The sequence below is a fragment of the Bos mutus genome, chromosome 10 (genome assembly GCF_027580195.1).
Source record: "Bos mutus isolate GX-2022 chromosome 10, NWIPB_WYAK_1.1, whole genome shotgun sequence".
Lineage (NCBI taxonomy): Eukaryota > Metazoa > Chordata > Mammalia > Artiodactyla > Bovidae > Bos > Bos mutus.
In genome coordinates, this window is record NC_091626.1 from 26,878,050 (window position 1) to 26,897,247 (window position 19,198).

At 42.8% G+C, this 19,198-nt stretch overlaps 1 protein-coding gene across 13 annotated transcripts in view; it reads left to right on the plus strand.

Annotated features, from left to right (window-relative positions):
* Positions 1–19,198, plus strand: part of SLC8A3 (solute carrier family 8 member A3) — a 168,138-nt gene that overhangs the window by 77,205 nt on the left and 71,735 nt on the right. The gene's annotated exons all lie outside the window — the stretch shown is intronic.

Here is a 19,198-nt window from a genome sequence, read left to right on the forward strand (position 1 = left end):
TAGAGTGAAAGAACTTGTGAGAAAAAACAAAAACAAATCATTAGAGCTGAGAGCTCTTTCAGTCCTTCATTTTATAGATGAGGAAACTAAGGCTCAGGACATTATGTGACTTGACCAAGGTTACGCAGCAAGTCAAAAGCAGAGGGAAGACCAGGCCTGGGCTGTCTCAATACTTGCACCACCACCTTTCTGACAGCATTTCTAATTCTTTCACTATTCTTGCAAGGGATTTTATAGGAGTGTCAGGCCAGGGCTGAAATCATTTAGAATCCTCTTATCATTCATCAGGAAAGCTATGTCAGCCGCCAGGGAGGACAGAACTATCCTGGGCTCTGCCTCTGTGCCCTCTGCTTTTTAATAGCAGGAGAACGTAGGCTTTTGAGTGTGAGAATTAGTTTAAGTAGGGATGCCACGAATACCTAACCTTTCCCACCTTCAAACCCAGAAGCTGTAGCTAAAAGTGATACCAGTTAAACACTCCAATTTTCCCTTTTATTTTCTCAATATATGTCCTACTTGAGTAATAATAGCAAAAGCGTATTAGTCCGGGTGATTCATGCAAGCTCTCGTAACAACCCCCAGATGTCATTGGCTTCCACAATGCAAGTTTACTTCTTACTCATGCAAAGCCTAATGTCCTGGGCAGGCAGTTGTTCTCCAAGCCATTACTTGGGGTTGCAGGCTGCTTGCATCTTGCAGCTCCACCGTTTGAGGGCTGCAGTGTTGCTCTGGCCAACTCCGATCAACAAAGGAGGGCAAGGCTTCCCTGGTGGCTCAGTGGTAAAGAATCTGCCTGCTGATGGAGGAGACAGGGATTCGATCCCTGGTCTGGGAAGGCCCCACGTGCCACAGAGCAGCTACTCCCATGCACCACAACTATTGAGCCTGTGCTCTAGAGCCCAGGATCTGCAACTGCTGAGCCCACATGCCCCAACTACTGAAGCCCATGCGGCCTAGAGCCCTTGCTTCACAATAAGAGAAGCCGCTGCACCAAGCCTGCATACAGCAACTAAGAGTAGCCCTCTGCTTGCTGCAACTAGAGAAAAGCCCATGCAGCAATGAAGAACCAACATCAGTTCAGTTCAGTTCAATTCAGTCACTCAGTCGTGTCTGACTCTTTGCGACCCCCAATGCATAGCCATAAATAAATCAATAAAATTGTTAAAAGGAAAAAACAGAAGATGGTAAATTTTGTGCCTGTTACTGGACCACCTTGGGCCAGTGGTGGCGCACTTCACTTGCACTTCTCTGGTGTGTGCACTCAGTCATGTGACCCTGCTTAGATGCATAGGGACTGAGAAATGTACCCCTGACTGGTCAGCTGGGTCGCAGTGACAGCTTAACTCTACACCGTGGAAGGGGAGCCCAGATCTGTTTTGGCCTCTACCACAAGGAGCTAGCATTTAGGCCAGGGGTCCCAAACCTCCAGGATGTAATGCCTGATGATTTGAGGTGGAGCTGGTGTAATAATAATAGAGATAAAGTGCACGTTAGATGTAATGTGCTTGAATCATCCTGAAACCATCCCCTCCACCCACAATCTGGGGTGGATAAATTGTCTTCCCTGAAACTGGTCCCTGGTGCCAAAAAGGTTGGGGACCACTAATTCAGGCAACACTAATTATTTGCCAGGAGACATCCTAGGTATTATTGCATTTAATCTTCACAGCGTCCCTACAAGGTTATTATCATCTTCAGTGTACAGATGAAAAAACTGCCTGTAGAGATGTCACACAAGTAATGCAAGGTTACATAAGTAGTTGGTGGCAAATCCAGAAATCAAGCCTTAACTCCAGAACCCAGCTTCGTAGCTGCTTCATTACAGTCTTTTGAGACTCTGCGCTGAGAGACTACATCAGCCACTAAGTAGTCTGTATGGGCTTCAGCAGTTTACTTTTCCCTTCTGCACCTTGGATTCATTCTCTGTAAAGTGATAGTGATATGCTGGATGAGATCTGAGCTAGCCTGCCAGCTGGGACATTATATGATTCTTGGGGTGAACAGATAAGATGTGTATGTCTTAGTCAGCTTGGCTGCTAATAGCAAAATACCATAGACTTAGTGTATAAATAACAGACATTTATTTCTCTCATTTCTGGAGGCTGGAAAGTCCAAGATCAAAATGCTAACTGATGTAGTATCGGGAGAGGGTCTATTTCTCAAGTTGTAGACAGCTACCTTATCATTATACCCTCACTTGGCAGAGAGAGAAGGCTCTAGTGTTTCCTTCTTTCTTTTTTCCTTATCGGAATATAATTGCCTTACAATGTTGTGTGAGTTTTTGTTGTACAACGAAGTGAATCAGCTATATGTATACACACATCCCCTCCTTGGACCTCCCTTCCACCCTCCATCCCACCCATCTAGGTCACCACAGAGCACCAAGCTGCGCTCCCTGTGTTATACAGCGAGTTCCCCCTAGCTATCCGTTTTCCACGTGATAATATGTATATGTCAGTCCCAATCTCCCAGTTTGTCCCACCTCCCCACCCCATCTCCACAGGTCTGTTCTCTGCATCTGTGTCTCTGTCCTCATGAGGGCACCAATCCCATCATGGGGGCTCCACCCTCATCACCTTATATAAACCTGATTACCAACCTCTCACCTCCTAATACCATCACGTTTGGAGTTAGGGCTTCAACTTATGAATTTTGAGAAGGAACATAATTCATTCCATTACAATAGGATCCCTATAGTTGCTTGACTATAGCAAGGCCTTTCCAAAGCTTTCCTAATTCCCTATGGAAACATGAAGGCTCACAGTGTCCATATAGGGGAAAGCATGTCAAATTAGTCTCCTTTCTCTGATAAAAAATTAATATACTGAGAAAGGAATGCTTTTCCACCCAAAGCTTCAGAGTGATTTAGGGGTATCCTTGGAAATAGGATCTTTTATCCGGTGCTCTTCTCACTGGAATGTGGAGGGGGACAAATTGGGAGATTAGGACTGACATATATACACTATCATGTGAAGAATAGACAGCTAGTGGGGACATGCTGCATATAACACAGGGAGCTCAGCTTGGTGCTCTGTGAGGACTAATGTTGTCACTAGAATGAGGGGAAAACACTACTTCTGTACCCAAAATGCTGATTTCCTGAAATTAAAGGATGTCACCTGGACACAAATGATTCCCAACAACAACAGAAAAATACTTGCACGTAAATACAATTGTGAAGCTGTAGGACTTTAATGAGCAGGGTCGTATAAGATCCTTGCATTGACATGCTCTTGAAGTGCTCAGATGGATGAATGATTCAGCATGACTTCTCATTAGAGACTTCTTATGACAGTAAAGTTCCAAACTCATTCCAGGTCCAAATATTTAAGGAAAGGACAATCTTTGAATGGCTGTGTAGAGCAAAGCTGTATTTCACTGTGTTCAGAGGAGACCAATTTTACATTTGTGGGTGTGTTTGTATACACCTTGATGTGTCCTTTCTACCTCCATCTTCCTGATGCTCCCACCCGCAGCATCCTAAGCATCTTGAGATTCCTAAACTTGGAGGTAGGAGAAGCTTCAAAGGCCTCTTAAATTTCTTCTGAAAGCTCTTTTGTGACATGTTGGACAGTTCATTAAGGAACAAAGAGACGACCAAACAGGGTTTATATTTTTATATGGGGATGTATGTGTACAGGAGCACAGGCATCCCTTCTTAGGACTGAATTTTGCTTCTAGGAGAAGGATGATCCCTCAAGAAACCAGGGAGAAAAAATAAAGATTTGAGCCTGGAAATTTCTGGTGGTCAGAGCTGAGAAGACCAAGTTCTAGGCAGAGTAGATTCTAGAGTAGCTTCAGAAGACCCTAGAGTTTGTTTGGGTAGCTTCTGCTAGAGTAAGTGTTTCCTGTCCATATTTGTTCCAGAATGAGAAAAGAATGTGAGAAGTCAGAGTGTGAGTGGAAAAGGAGTAGGGTGCATGAAGCATTTGAAATCTGCCTGTTGTAGCCTGGCCTCGAGAGCATCAGGCAGCTTGCTTGGGAATGACTAATGCCAATGTCTTCCCATGGCTCCTGGATCTTAAAGGGATTCAGACACGTTGTTGGTTTGGAGAAGTGTCTCTCTAATACCTTGTTTTAAAATATACCCAAGATTTATTTTAATCAGGTGTGGTAAGACACACAGATATGGAAATGACTTTATGGAGGAATAAGTTTTTATACTCACAGATCTGCAGAGACAGGAGGCCTGGCATATCACGCAGGGCTATGTGGAGAAGCACCAGGATTTGTTGCCAGAGGGAAACGTGGGCAAGAGTGTTCATTTATTGTGGTTCCTGTAGGAAATAATTGGCAAAGCAGAGTAAGCAGGCTTAGGATTAGCTAGTTTGAATATTTTTGGTGGACTCTAAGGTATAGGGCTTCCCAGGTGGCTCAGTGGAATAGAATCTGTCTGCCAATGCAGGAGTGGCAGGAAACACAGGATTCAATCCCTGGGTTGGGAAGATCTTCTGGAGAAGGAAATGGCAACCCATGCCAGTATTCTTGCCTGGAAACTCCCATGGACAGTGGAGCATGGCGGGCTACAGTCTATGGTGGTCACAAAGAGCCGGACACAATTTAGTGACTGCCCAGGCATGCACGCCAGGTATAGGGACTATCTCTAGCAGTCTGGCATCTAGTCTTGGGGTGCTTATAGCATGTGGAAAGTGACCCAGAGTATAAGACCCCGATAATGGAGGTGGTTGAAGGAATGGGCTTTGGGTTGGTTGTCTTATATATGAAAGGCTCACTTGCTGATGAGTCCTCTACTATCTCTAGAAATTGGCTAGCCCAAGGAGGGGCAGGATCAGCAAAGCCCCAGAGGTCGAAGAATCAGGAAATAAAGAAAACTTTAAAAAAATGATGAATGCATATCTATAGGAGGCCTAGTCTTTGTGTAAAGAACAACCTAAGCATTGGTGTAACAGGTTGGTTTCCCCAGAAGTCAGACTCTGAGATGGAGATCTGCAAGAAGGAAGTTGAATGTGGGCAGCTCTAAGGTTGTGTACCTGTGGAGGAAGTGAAGGGAGCATTACTGGGCAGAGGAGAAACTGAGCTGTGAGGCTAGTTACACAAAGACCTCGGGGTCTTGGTCCATGTGGAACTCTGGAGCGTAGAGGGCGCTACAGAGATATCCTGAACTGGGGTAAGGGGTCAGACCAGTCACTGGGTGCAGGCCCCCCATCCTGCCCTAAGAGGGCTGTGCTCTAGTGGGGACTTAGCCACCAACACCCCCAGCAGCTAGAGGAAGAACACTCCTGTCTTAAAGGGGAATCTGGGTGGCACACCTGGGCATCCATTAGAGCTAGGATGAGAATCCATCTCAAAAATATGCCAGGGGCTGCTGGCAGGAATCCCCTGGAAAACAGAGGTCACTATTTTATTTAAAATTAATTGTTTATTTTTGGCCACACCTCCACACCATGTGGGGGACCTTAGTTCGCTGACCAGGGGTTGAACCTGCCGCCCTACGTTGAAAGGTGGTGTCTTAACACTAGACAGCCAGAGAAGTCCCTCCTTATATTTTATTTTAAATCAAGCTATGTATCTGAAGCTATGTAGTGAGACAACTCAATTTGCTGCTAAGGAGAAGTCATCAAACTAAACTGGCTTATTCATTTTGAAGAAGATGAGAATCATCCTCAGATTTTGCGGGCGATCCTGCTCAGATGAAGTTTATCTATTGATATGCTTGTGGTACAGTGGTACCATTGCTAAAAATCCCATAAGGAGAATCTGCTGCTGCTGCTGCTGCTGCTGCTAAGTCGCTTCAGTCGTGCCCAACTCTGTGTGACCCCATAGATGGCAGCCCACCAGGCTCCCCCGTCCCTGGGATTCTCCAGGCAAGAACACTGGAGTGGGTTGCCATTTCCTTCTCCAATGCATGAAAGTGGAAAGTGAAAGTGAAGTCGCTCAGTCATGTCTGACTCTTAGCGACCCCATGGACTGCAGCCTACAAGGCTCCTCTGTCCATGGGATTTTCCAGGCAGGAGTACTGGAGTGGGGTGCCATTGCCTTCTCCAAAGGAGAATCTAACCCAAGGCATTTCCTTCCTCATGGATTGGCTTTTAAAGATGGAAGTTTACCTGGTACCCCTCTGGATCTTACATGGAAGTGGCAGCTTTCTCTCTGAAATGGGAAGGAACCAACCCTGTCAGTAAGCATGACTGGAGTGTCCCTTTTGTGAGAGGAAGACTTAGTGGAAATTATTTCTTTTGAGAGCCACAGATGAAGACACATCATGGGTTTGTTTTACCTTCCAGGCTCTGTCGACCACAGACTTACCAGTGCACCTGAGAATTGCGGATGGAGCAAGTGCTGTGTCTGTCTACCTTAAAGTCTTGGAGCTTTCAGGCAGCACAGCTCCATCGTAGTCATGGGGGTTTTGCTTGGTATGATAATGCATTCCATTGAGCGCTTATATAATTGCAGAGTCAGTGGTGATCTCCAGGCCAGTTTCAAGTCAAAGCTATTTTAATGAAATTGCCAAAGGATGGTAGGGTTGGGGGCAGGGAGAGAAGAGATGTTTACAGAATGGTTTTCTAAGCCAATACCTCTCCCCAGATTTTAGTCTTTGCATTTCTGAACCTGAATTTTCAGGGCGGAGGGGATTGGAGCATGCAGATTAAATCATAGCAGATGTATGTGGGGGGAATCCTTTTCTGCACCTACAGTTTTCTTTTGAACACTGTTGCGTGTAGTGGAAAGATGACTGGGATGAGACTCAAGAGACCTGAGTCCCCATCCCCAGCTCAGTTAAAAGCCCTTAATGTGCCCTTGAGCTGGTTACTATCAGTTGCTTCATCTGCAAAATGAGAAGGCTGAACTGAAATGATTCTCACAGCCCTTCCAACTCTAAAATCCTAGATGATCCGCAGACGTCAACAGCGCTAAAGCCCCAGAGCTGTGAGATGTCACATGATCCATGAGGGGTTAGGTTCTTCCTGCTTAAATTTTTTCCTCCAACCTTGACTTCTCACTTACCTTTGTTGATACAACCTTGCCTGTCCTAAGCATTCAAGGACCCAGGGCTTTATTTTATAAGCTTTCTTCAGAAGAAGGTAAAAGGCATCTCTGAGTTCTGAACACCATCTAAGAAGAGCTAATTTAAGTTATTCCAGTGTTAGGAGTTCATAAAGCTTCGTATCAAATCTTCAGAGAAGAAATTTCCACCAACACCTAGCAATTTCAGGAAAAAAAAAAAGCTTCCTCTGCCACAGTCAGGGTTGTGTGTGTGTGTGTTGCTCAGTCGTGTCTGACTTTTTGCGATCCCATGGACTGTAGCTCACCAGTCTCCTCTGTCCATGGAATTCTCCAGGCAAGAATATTGGAGTGGGTTGCCATTCCCTTCTCAAGAGGATCTTCCCAACCCAGGGATTCAATCCAGGTCTCCTGCATTGCAGGTAGATTCTTTACCATCTAAGCCACCAGGGAAGCCCTAGTCAGGTTAGGCTGCTGAATTCTGATTTTCACCTTGAACTTGCTATATCTAAACAAGGTAGACAAATGACCTAATGGAATGCTTTAGCATTGCTTTAGCACAGGAGCAGATTTCTGAACCAATTTTAAGCAATCCCGGCTCTTTCTGTGCATGTTGATTTAGCTGTGGTTATAGTGCTAACAATTTTGTAATTCATCTCATTTTTAATCTCCCTTTCCCTTTAGCAGGATCATTTTCTCTGTCTTAAGGGATTAACACTGAGGTAAGAATGGCTAAATAACTGCCCTTTCTGGAATACAAATGACTTTATAAATAAAGGAATATAAAATAGGAAGAGTTCTTAGTGCTACTGCAGTCAGTAAATGCTGTAGGTCTTCGTCTCCGTGCATCAGCCAGACCAAGCATGGCATTAAAGGTTCAATGCTAGTACTCTTTTTCAAGACCATCCCCATGCTTGAGTCTCTACTGGGCACAAAGACCACTGTACTTGGCTCTTCCCCAAAATTTCGTGTCTGTGTGTCAATGAAACCTTATTTAGAAATAGGGTCTTTACCAATGTAATAAGTTAAGATGAGATCGTACTGGAGTGGGGTGGGCATACCTCATAAATCCAGTATGAGGTATATCTCTAGTAGAAGAGAAGAAGAGACCCAGATACACAGGCAGTTTATGTGACGAATGAGCCTGAGATTGGAGTGATGCTGCCTCAAGCCAGGGAAGATCAAGGATTGCTGGCAACCACCAGAAACTGGGAAAGGTCAAGGAAGTATCCTTCCCTAGAGCCATCAGAAGCAGGGAGCATCAGAGAGAACATGGCCCTGCCAGTACCTTTATTTCAAACTTGTAGCCTCTAGAATTGTGGGGCAGTACATTTCTGTTGCTTCCAGCCACCCTGTGTGGTACTTTCTTATGCCAACCCTAGGAAACGAATACAGTCAGGCTGGAGAGGCATCTGGGAGCCACAGGAGAACAAATTGTAAGACCCAGAAACCCCCAGCCTTGACTTGTGCACTGCCTGTTGCCTTCATTCCTGCTTCCAGGCTAAGAGATGGCAGGAAGTTGTGAAACCCACTGATGGTCTCCATGCAGATTCTGCTCCCTAGTCCTGTCCAGACCACCACGGATCTGTAGCCAGCCTTTCATTCCTTTCTTGTTGGCTGCCTGTCCCATTCCCTCAATGACCAGTCTGAGCCTTTCTCATCTTTCCCAAGTCTCCAAACCCACCCACCTGCCTCACCCTCAATGGATGATTTACTCTGAAACAATGATGAAAATACTCTTTAATTCTTGCCTCATCTTAGAACTCTTTCTGCATCCTATGTCTGAGGGAAGAGGTGCACCTCTTGCTTGCCAAGGAGACTCTCTTCTTTCTCTTCTCTTTTTCTTTAGTTTTCAGACATATTAGCACATTTTATTTATTCATATATTTTATTTGTAAACACAATGAACACTCTAAGTTTTCTTAGACTGATTACTTAATGTGTTGAATCATCAGTTCAGTTCAGTCGCTCTGTTCAATTCAGTACTGTCTGACTCTTTTCGACCCCATGGACTGCAGCATGCCAGGCCTCCCTGTCCATCACCAAGTCCTGGAGCTTGCTCAAACTCATATCCATCGAGTTGGTGATGCCATCCAACCGTCTCATCCTCTGTTGTCCCCTTCTCCTGCCTTCAATCTTTCCCAGCATCAGGGTCTTTTCCAATGAGTCAGTTCTTTGCATCAGGTGGTCAAAATATTGAAGTTTCAGCTTCAGCATCAGTCCTTTCAATGAATATTCAGGACTGATTTCCTTGGGGATTGACTGGTTGAATCTCCTTGCAGTCCGAGGGACTCTCAAGAGTCTTCTCCAACACCACAGTTCAAAAGCATCAATTCTTTGGCGCTCAGCTTTCTTTACAGTCCAAGTCTCACATCCATACATGACTACTGGAAAAACCATAGCTTTGACTAGCTTTTAAACCTTTGACATAGCTTTTAAACTTTTGTTGGCAAAGTAATGTCTCTGCTTTATAATATGCTGTCTAGGTTGGTTATAACTTTTCTTCCAAGGAGTAAGTGTCTTTTAATTTCACGGCTGCAGTCACCATCTGCAGTGATTTTGGAGCTCAAGAAAATACAGTCTGTCACTGTTTCCATTGTTTTCCCATCTATTTGCCATGAAGTGATGGGACTGGATGCCATGATCTTCATTTTCTGAATGTTGAGTTTTAAGCCAACTTTTTCACTCTCCTCTTTCACTTTCATCAAGAGCCTCTTTAGTTCTTCTTTGCTTTCTGCCATAAGTGTGGTGTCACCTGCATATCTGAGGTTATTGATATTTCTCCCAGCAATCTTGATTCCAGCTTGTGCTTCCTCTAGCCCAGCATTTCTCATGATGTACTCTGCATATAAGTTAAATAAGCAGGGTGACAATATACAGCCTTGATGTACTCCTTTTCCTATTTGGAACCAGTCTGTTGTTCCATGTCCAGTTCTAACTGTTGCTTCCTGACCTGCATACAGATTTCTCATAAGGCAGGTCAGGTGGTCTGGTATTCTCATCTCTTTAAGAGTTTCCAGTTTGTTGTGATCCACACAGTCAAAAGTTTTGGTGTAGTCAATAAAGGAGAAGTAGATGTTTTTCTGGAACTCTCTTGCTTTTTCAGTGATCCAACGGATGTTGGCAATTTGATCTCTGGTTTCTCTGCCTTTTCTAAATCTAGCTTGAACATCTGGAAGTTCACAGTTCACATTACTGTTGAAGCCTGGCTTGGAGAATTTTGAGCATTACTTTGCTAGTGTGTGAAATGAGTGCAACTGTGCAGTGGTTTGAACATTCTTTGATGTTGCCTTTCTTTGGGATTGGAATGAAAACTGACCTGTCCAGCCCTGTGGCCACTGCTGAGTTTTCCAAATTTGCTGGCATATTAAATGCAGCACTTTCACAGCATCATCTTTTAGGATTTGAAATAAACTGAATTTTTTTTTAAAATTCAACTGGAATTCCCTCATCTCCACTAGCTTTGTGTGTAGTGATACTTCTAAAGACTGCTTGACTTTGCATTCCAGGATGTCTGGCTCCAGGTGAGTAATCACAGCATCGTGGTTATCTGGGTCATGAAGATCTTTTTTGTATAATTCTTCTGTGTATTCTTGCTACCTCTTCACATCTACAAACACAAGTTATTGTTTATGATGCATGCAGGTTTGGGAAGCAGATTCTTTTAAAGTCTGCCCCTGTGTAGACCTAAAGCAAATAAAATACATCAAGTTTAAAGTAGGGTGTATGTATTTAACATTGTATGTAGAAATTTTATGTTCAGTGTAAAAAAATTATATAAACAAATGCTTCAAAATGCATATGACAGTCAAGAATCATAAATTAGCCAGTTTGGTTTTCACATGGTGCTTTTCTATGCCTAGGGTGGAGTGATTTGGGGGAAACCACACCCAAATGATGTGTGGGAAATAGCACGCCTAAGCATTCTATAGGACATAGATGACCTTCTGGGGGTAGGCAATGGACTGTCTGGGGTGTTGGGAGAGGTTACTGTCTCAGGATAATCGGGGTACAATGAGGGTGTAAGTGTACTGGACAGCCAGGGATCCACGGAGATGGTCAATATGCTTTGTACAGTTCCATTCTTTATTTATTTTAGCTTTTATTTTATACTGGAGTGTTGTTGATTAGTGATGTTTGTGTTACTTTCAGGTATATACCAAAGTGATTGAATTATACATATGCAAGTATCTATTCTGTTTCTAATTCTTTTCCCATTTAGGTTATTACAGAATTCCTTGTGCTAGGTCGTTCCTTGTTGGTATCAGTTTTAAATATAGCAGTGTGTACAGTTCCATTCTTTATAGGTTTTATTGGGCTGAGATTGCAGCCCCAGAGCAGCCAAGTCCACAGTAGCTGTGGGAGTCAAGGTTTCAGGTGTCCCCTTGACCCAGCCTTCTCTGGCAACTTCAGCGTCTGTGCTCCATCATCCCAGCCCAGCTGCTGGTCTCAATCTCTCCAACTCTGGTGCTCCCCTCTCTCCCCATTCTCAGCACCTTTCTACAAGCAGGCCTAGGTCTCTGTTAATATAGCCAAACCAAACCAACAGACAAATACACTCCTCAGACGATTGTTTGGTCTTTCCCTTTCCCTTCAGGTTTCTTTATGGAATTTTTTAATAGTCACCCCTTCCACTTCATCAAACGCTTGTAGACAGACTACTGCCCTCATGCTCTAACATGAAACTGCTAAGGGAATTTCCAAATCAATAAAACAAACAGTCTTCTTTTTGTTAACATTAAAGACATCTCAAATATTCATTAAAATTTTTTTTCCAAATCTTCATTTTAAAGCAGCACCATCACACATTGCCTCACACTGAAACAAAATGTTTTCACAGTTTTCCTTTCATGCACACATGTATTTTCATGTCGTTAACATGGTTTGCATGCTGTCTGCAGCATTTCCCACTGGGGCCACTCTCTTCTTGAAACTCTCAACTCACTTGGACCCTGGTTTTCTCCCACCTCTCCAACTGCCCCCTCTCAGTATCATTTTCAGGCTCCTCTGCCCCTATGCGTTTTCTTTCTTAGGTCTACAAGCTATCTGAATCATCTCATTACTCCTGTAATTTCAGTGATCACCTGCGTGCCAGTGGTTCACAATTTCCTATCCTCAGCCCAGACCTCCCACTGATCTTTAGATTCTTCTCCAGCTTCCTGTCTTGATGTCTCACAGATATTTCATTTTCAGCCTATCTGAAGCTGAACTCATTATCTCTTCCCAATCCTCTTTTTTTGGTGCTTTTTCTCTCTGCACTGCACATGGCATCTTCATCCACACCGCCACTCTCCTGGGCAGCTGGGGACTATCTTAGGCACTCTCTCCCCCATCTCCACTGCCACCCCACCCATCCTGTGCCCCTGCTTCTGTCCATGGTACCACTACTTTCTCTGAACTCATTATGGTGTCTATCATCTCCAACTGCTTCTCGAATCTAGTGAGTGGGCTAATCCCCTGGATTGTCCTACAAAATTTGCTGCTTCTTGTTATCTTTCCCTCCATTCCTAATACTTCCAATGAGGCTTTCGCTTCATTTCATCTGGACCACTATGGTGGATTACTGACTAGTCCTTATGACTCAGATTTCTCTCTGGGCTAAAGCCAACTTAAATAGTGAAAGAAAAGAAATGCCCAAAGTATTGTTTGAGGACTGAGTTGGAGGGAGCATGATTCCACCCTACTAAAAAAGAATTATTTGATGGCAGAAAACTCAAGCTGGCCTCCAGATACCAGCACCCTGTGGTTTTGCTTGTATCTCTCACTATCTCCAATACGTACTCTCTTGCTCAGGATCCCCTGGTACTTTTAAGCCTCTGTGTCTTGTGTGTGAGTGCTACATACTCCATTGTAATGACTCTGTCCTAGCTCACCCTTGCACCGTATAGCATTACCCACCAAAATCCAGGACACACTTTTACATTTATCCCAAATCTTCACTGCCATCATCATCTTGTGTTTGAATAGGATTTCAGTTTTCAAAATACCTCTACATGCACTTTCTTAAAATCTCTATAGCTCAGAAGGGTACATATTTTTCTTTTGACCAGTGTGGAAACAAATCAGAAAAGGTAAATTACTACCTCAGTTCATTTACTTAGTCATGTCCGACTCTTTGTGACCCCATGGACTGCAGCATGCCAAGCTTCCCTGTCCATCACCAACTCCTGGAGCTTGCTCAAACTCATGTCCATCAAGTCCGTGATGCCATCCAACCATCTCATCCTCTGTCATCCCCTTCTCCTCCCACCTTCAATCTTTCCCAGCATCAGGATCTTTTCCAGTGTGTCAGTTCTTCGTATCAGGTGGCCAAAGTATTGGAGTTTCAGCTTCAGCATCAGTCCTTCCAATGAATATTCAGGATGATTTCCTTTAGGACTGACTGGTTGGATCTCCTTGCAGTCCAAGGGATTCTCAAGAGTCTTCTTTAACACCACAGTTCAAAAGCATCAATTCTTCTGCGCTCAGCCTTCTTCACAGTCCAACTCTCACATCCATACATGACCACTGGAAAAACCATAGCTTTGACTAGATGGACCTTTGTGGGCAAAGTAATGTCTCTGCTTTATAATATGCTGTCTAGGTTGGTCATAACTTTCCTTCCAAGGAGTAAGTGTCTTTTAATTTCATGGCTGCAGTCACCATCTGCAGTGATTTTGGAGCCCAAAAAAATAAAGTCTGACACTGTTTCCACTGTTTCCCCATCTATTTCCCATGAAGTGATGGGACTGGATGCCATGATCTTAGTTTTCTGAGTGTTGAGTTTTAAGCCAACTTTTTCCTCTCCTCTTTCATTTTCATCAAGAGCCTCTTCAGTTCTTCGCCTTCTGCCATAAGGCTGGTGTCATCTGCATACCTGAGATTATTGATATTTCTCCCAGCAATCTTGATTCCAGCTTGTGCTTCCTCCAGCCCAGCATTTTGGATGATGTACACTGCATGTAAGTTAAATAATCAGGGTGACAACATACAGCCTTGACATACTCCTTTCCTGATTTGGAACCAGTCTGTTGTTCCATGTCCAGTTCTAACTGTTGCTTCTTGACCTGCATACAGATTTCTTAGGAGGCAGATCAGATGGTCTGGTATTCCCATCTCTTTCAGAATTTTCCACAGTTTTCTGTGATCCACACAGTCAAAGACTTTGGCATAGTCAATAAAGCAGGAAAAGATGTTTTTCTGGAACTCCTGAATTACTACCTAATATATAACTATTTAGGGGGCTCCTCTTTATATTTGTTTTGTCTCCTGTCATGTTCTTCCTATTAGGATTACTGCTCCTATGATCATATCTTTCATGCTGTGTTGTAAATCATTTATGATAGCAAATAGTAGTAAGAGTGGTTTACTTTTGTATTACATGGTTTGCAAAATGCTGTTTTCAAATTAAGCAAATCCTTAAAATATTCATCTGTTAAGAATGATTACCCCCATTGTAACATACATGTTTGTTACTTGAGCTAAATTTCCTTGTTGTAGTTGGAACAGGTCCTCATCCATAGGATGAATGCAGTGTTTGTGGATTGTCATGACAGCTTAAAAATCTAGTGCTTGAAGATCTGGCCACAGAAGAGCAAGAGATTACTTAGTCTATGTGTCCTCACATTGTAAAGTTAAAACCCGTCGGTGGACTTTAGAGTAAGGGCATCATGCTTGATGTAAAAACAACTTTATAGCACTTGGAGCAGCCTAACACTGAAACTGTCACAAGATGCAGTGAGCTCTTTACTTCAGAGTATTACAGAGGTCATTTCTGCAGAAGGAGGGAAGATGGCCAGGTAGGATAGATTCTTTATTTCTTTATTAAGAAATTTAAAACGTTGAAGTATAGTTGATTTGCATTGTTGTGTTAGTTTCTATGGTACAGCAAAGTGATTCAGTTACATGGATATGTATATACATACATATGTATACACTTAAATGCTTATTTATATACATGTATATATACATATACACTTTTAGATGCTTTTTCAGTTTCTCTCCCATTATAGTTTATTGCAAGATATTAATATAGTTCTCTGTGCTGTATATATACATGTATATATGTATATATACATGTGTATATACTTTTTCAGTTTGTCTCCTATTATAGTTTATTACAAGATACTGAATAGAGTTTCCTGTGCCATACAGTAGGACCTTGTTGTTTGTTTATTTTGTAGATAGGAGTTGGTATCTGCTCATCTCAAACTCCTAATTTATCCCTCCCCGACCCCCTTCCCTTTTGGTAAATCATGAGTTTGTTTTTTATGTCTGTGAGTCTCTTCTGTTTGGTAAATAAGTTCACTTGTATCATGTTTTAGATTCCACAAACAAGTTATAAGATAGACTATTTATTCTTTTATTTAAAAAATATTTATTAAGAATCATTCATGTGCCAATAGCTGTGCTGGGTGATGAGAGTGTTCAGTTCAGTTCAGTATAGTCACTCAGTCGTGTCCGACTCTTTGCGACCCCATGAACTGCAGCACGCCAGGCCTCCCTGTCCATCACCAGCTCCCAGAGTCCACCCCAACCCATGTCCATTGTGTCGGTGATGCCATCCAACCATCTCATCCTCTGTCGTCCCCTTCTCCTCCGGCCCTCAATCTTTCCCAGCATCAGGGTCTTTTCAAATGAGTTAGCTCTCCGCATCAGGTGGCCAAAGTATTGGAGTTTCAGCTTCAACATTAGTCCCTCCAACAAACACCTAGGACTGATCTCCTTTAGGATGGATTTCCTTGCAGTCCAAAGGACTCTCAAGAGTCTTCTCCAACACCACAGTTCAAAAGCATCAATTCTTTGGTGCTCAGCTTTCTTTATAGTCCAACTCTCACATCCATACATGACCACTGGAAAAACCATAGCCTTGATTAGACGGACCTTTGTTGGCAAAGTAATGTCTCTGCTTTTGAATATGCCATCTAGGTTGGTCATAACTTTCCTTCCAAGGAGTAAGCATCTTTTAATTTCATGGCTGCAATCACCATCTGCAGTGATTTTGGAGAAACCAGAAAAATAGTCAGCCACTGTTTCCACTATTTCCCCATCTATCTGCCATGAAGTAATGAGAGTGTGGTGGTAATTAAAAACAAAACCCTTTTCCCTTGTGAAATTATCAGCCCACTGGGAAAGCCTGGTTTAAGTAATAAATAATTACAATGTGTGAGAGTGTTATAAAGAAAATAAAAAGGTGCTAAGATAAAAATAATGGATACAGTTTATTTTGAGAAACCCCCTTGAAAGCAGCATTTAAGGTGTAGAAGTTACACTGGCAGATACTGAGGGAAAAGCAGTCCAGGCTGAGAAAGCATCAAATGCAAAGGCCCTGAAGTGGGGAAGAGCCTGGAGAAGAAATGCAGGTCAGGGCAGGCCAGCGTGGCAGGACCACGGTCACAGTACAGAGCTAGACAGCCCCCTCCCCGCCAACCCCCCAGGCCGTAGTAAGGAAGTGGTTTAGATTTTCTTCTCAATACACTAGGAAACTGATAGTTTTGCATTCTAAAACTGTCTAAGAATGGCAGCTTCTTCAATACACTCTCATATACCCAGACTCCAACACCATGAGTGGCAGCTGTTCTAATTCAGGGTGGATCCTCCTGCCACACACCATGTGGACAGGGCTCTGATTCACCAAGGGGACATTCTTCTCTGGGAGCAATTTAGCGATCTGCCTAGGGGAATACCTGAGTCTCAGAGAAGACAAGGCACCAAGAGAAGACAACGTTGGGACAGAGATTTGTAAGGATGAGAAGAGAAAAGGAAGGGCTGAGCCCTTTTCCCTAATCCATAGCCTTCAGTTGGGTACACAGAGAAGCCTGCCTAAACTGGTTTCAGTAATAACACAGGCTACTCTTCCAGTTCCTCAATGAATTTTTGGAGCTTCTATTATGTCCCAGGCTCTACCAGCTACTGGGGATATGACAATGAACCAGACAGGCAAAGCTCTTGTCATCAGAGAGCCTAAGCAGCAGTGGACACAAGGAGATAGAGAGCAACCCTTTAGGAAGTCATTGTAAGCACATCCAAGAGAAGAAAGTCTAAGGGCAAACACGTCCACTCATGCCAAACATCTCTCAGAGGCAAGAGGTAAAGGAATTTTAAGACCGGACCTCAGTGACAAAAGGAGGTCTTTGGAAAGGAAAACAGGAAGGATGAGGGTAATTACCTGGGTGGCAGAGTTTGTCTGGTATACTGCCTCAGCTCTCTAATCCTTTTCAACCCCAGTCCCAAATTTGGAAAGGTGGCCAGGAACTCCTGCTGGAGTCATTTCTGGGTTAAGTAAATGTACGGAAATGAAGACTCCTGGACTGTTTGCAGATTTCCCCATATTTCATCCCTCTTGTAGAAGGGTTGCTCTGAGGCCTTTTGGACTGCTATGATTACATTAGGACCCCACTGAACAGCATTGGTATGAATTAATCTGCTGTAGTATCTCTACAGATCAAGAGACTGACTTCTGGAAATGTTCCAAAGCACAGGGAAAGCCAAACATGTCCCCACACTGAGACTGAAAATGCCTTGGGTGCCCTTGCTGATAAGATCTGATGTATAGATGCATGTCAACAAGCACTCAGTGGCCACTGGCAACATTTATTACAACTCGAGTGTACATGTGCTATCCTATTCATGGATTCTGATAAAATTTATCAGCCATGGTTGATGTACAAGGAACCTGGCTTCACTGTGACTGAGTAGAGTTATCTTATTTCCTATTTCTAAACCATTTTTACTCTGGGAATTGAGCTGGAAATTGCTCACAAATGCTCTCCTTTCTTAGTTATGAAGGTATAGTTACTTGGTTTTCTACAGGAAGAGATATAAGCCAATCACATTAAATCATATTCTACTGATGTCAGAACTATTGGTCCTAATCTCCCTTTCCAGTCTCAATTTCTATTTATTTGTAACTCTTGCTCCTCCAAACTAAACTACCTGTGGGATCCTGAAATTGTCACCTCTGTTCAGTCTGGCCCTTTTGCCAGGAATGATATAGGAGAGTTCTCTCTCATCCTTTGTGAACCAGCTGAAATCTCAGTGTCTCTGAAAATTCCTTCTGTCCCCCTGGGGAACTTCTATTCTGCATTCCCACAGGTCAGGTCCTGTGTTGAGCATGGGAGATACAAAATCAAGCTGTATAAGTGTCTGTACCCTAGTGGAGAGCTAGACACCAGTAAATATACCTGGTGTATTTACTTCCTACAGCAAAGGCATAAAAAGAGACACAAAGTAAAGAATTAAATCAAATCAAATGGAACATGGATCCCGATTCCGAGCTCTTCCATCGTTACGAAATTACCGGTCTTCTCTAGTGATATCACAATTGCATCCTGGTACTCTTCTCAGTACATCAGCCTCCTTCCTACACAGGTAATCACTATTCTCATCATGATCAGCAGCAACCTCATAATCATAAAATTATAAAAACAGAGTTAACAGAGTGTGAACTTTCCAAATCAACAATATATGGTATGATTATTCATATGAGAAGGATGATTCTTCATTTTCTAAAGACATCTCTAAATACTAAGATTCCTGCTACAATAAAACTCAAGTTCAATTTACAGATCTTGAATATAGTCCATCTTTAAAGAATATTTATTTCATAAAATAAAATTAAAATGCATGTGAGAGTATTAGCACAAAGGAGTTGCAAAATAAAATTTTAGTCAAATGTAAAATAAGATGCACATGCATTGAGAATAGAAACAGTGATAATCATTATCATATGCATAATCAATATCTCTAATCAATGTGTCTTATTTGTAGTATTTAGAGTTGCACTCATTGTACAGAATACCAGTTGTTCAAATGCCCTGTATTAGAGATTTTCTTCTTGAACTTAAGTAACCTATTAATGATTTTCTTTTTTTTAATTTAAATTTATTTATTTTAATTGGAGGTTAATTACTTTACAATATTGTATTGGTTTTGCCATACATCAACATGAATCCACCACAGGTGTACACATGCCCCCCATCCTGAACCCCCCTCCCACCTCCCTCCCCGTACCATCCCTCGGGGTCATCCCAGTGCACCAGCCCCAAGCATCCTGTATCCTGCATTGAACCTGGACTGGCAATTCGTTTCTTATATGATATTATACATGTTTCAATACCATTCTCCCAAATCATCCCACCCTCTCCCTCTCCCACAGAGTCCAAAAGACTATATATCTGTGTCTCTTTTGCTGTCTCTCATACAGGGTTATTGTTACCATCTTTCTAAATTCCATATATATGCGTTAGTATACTGT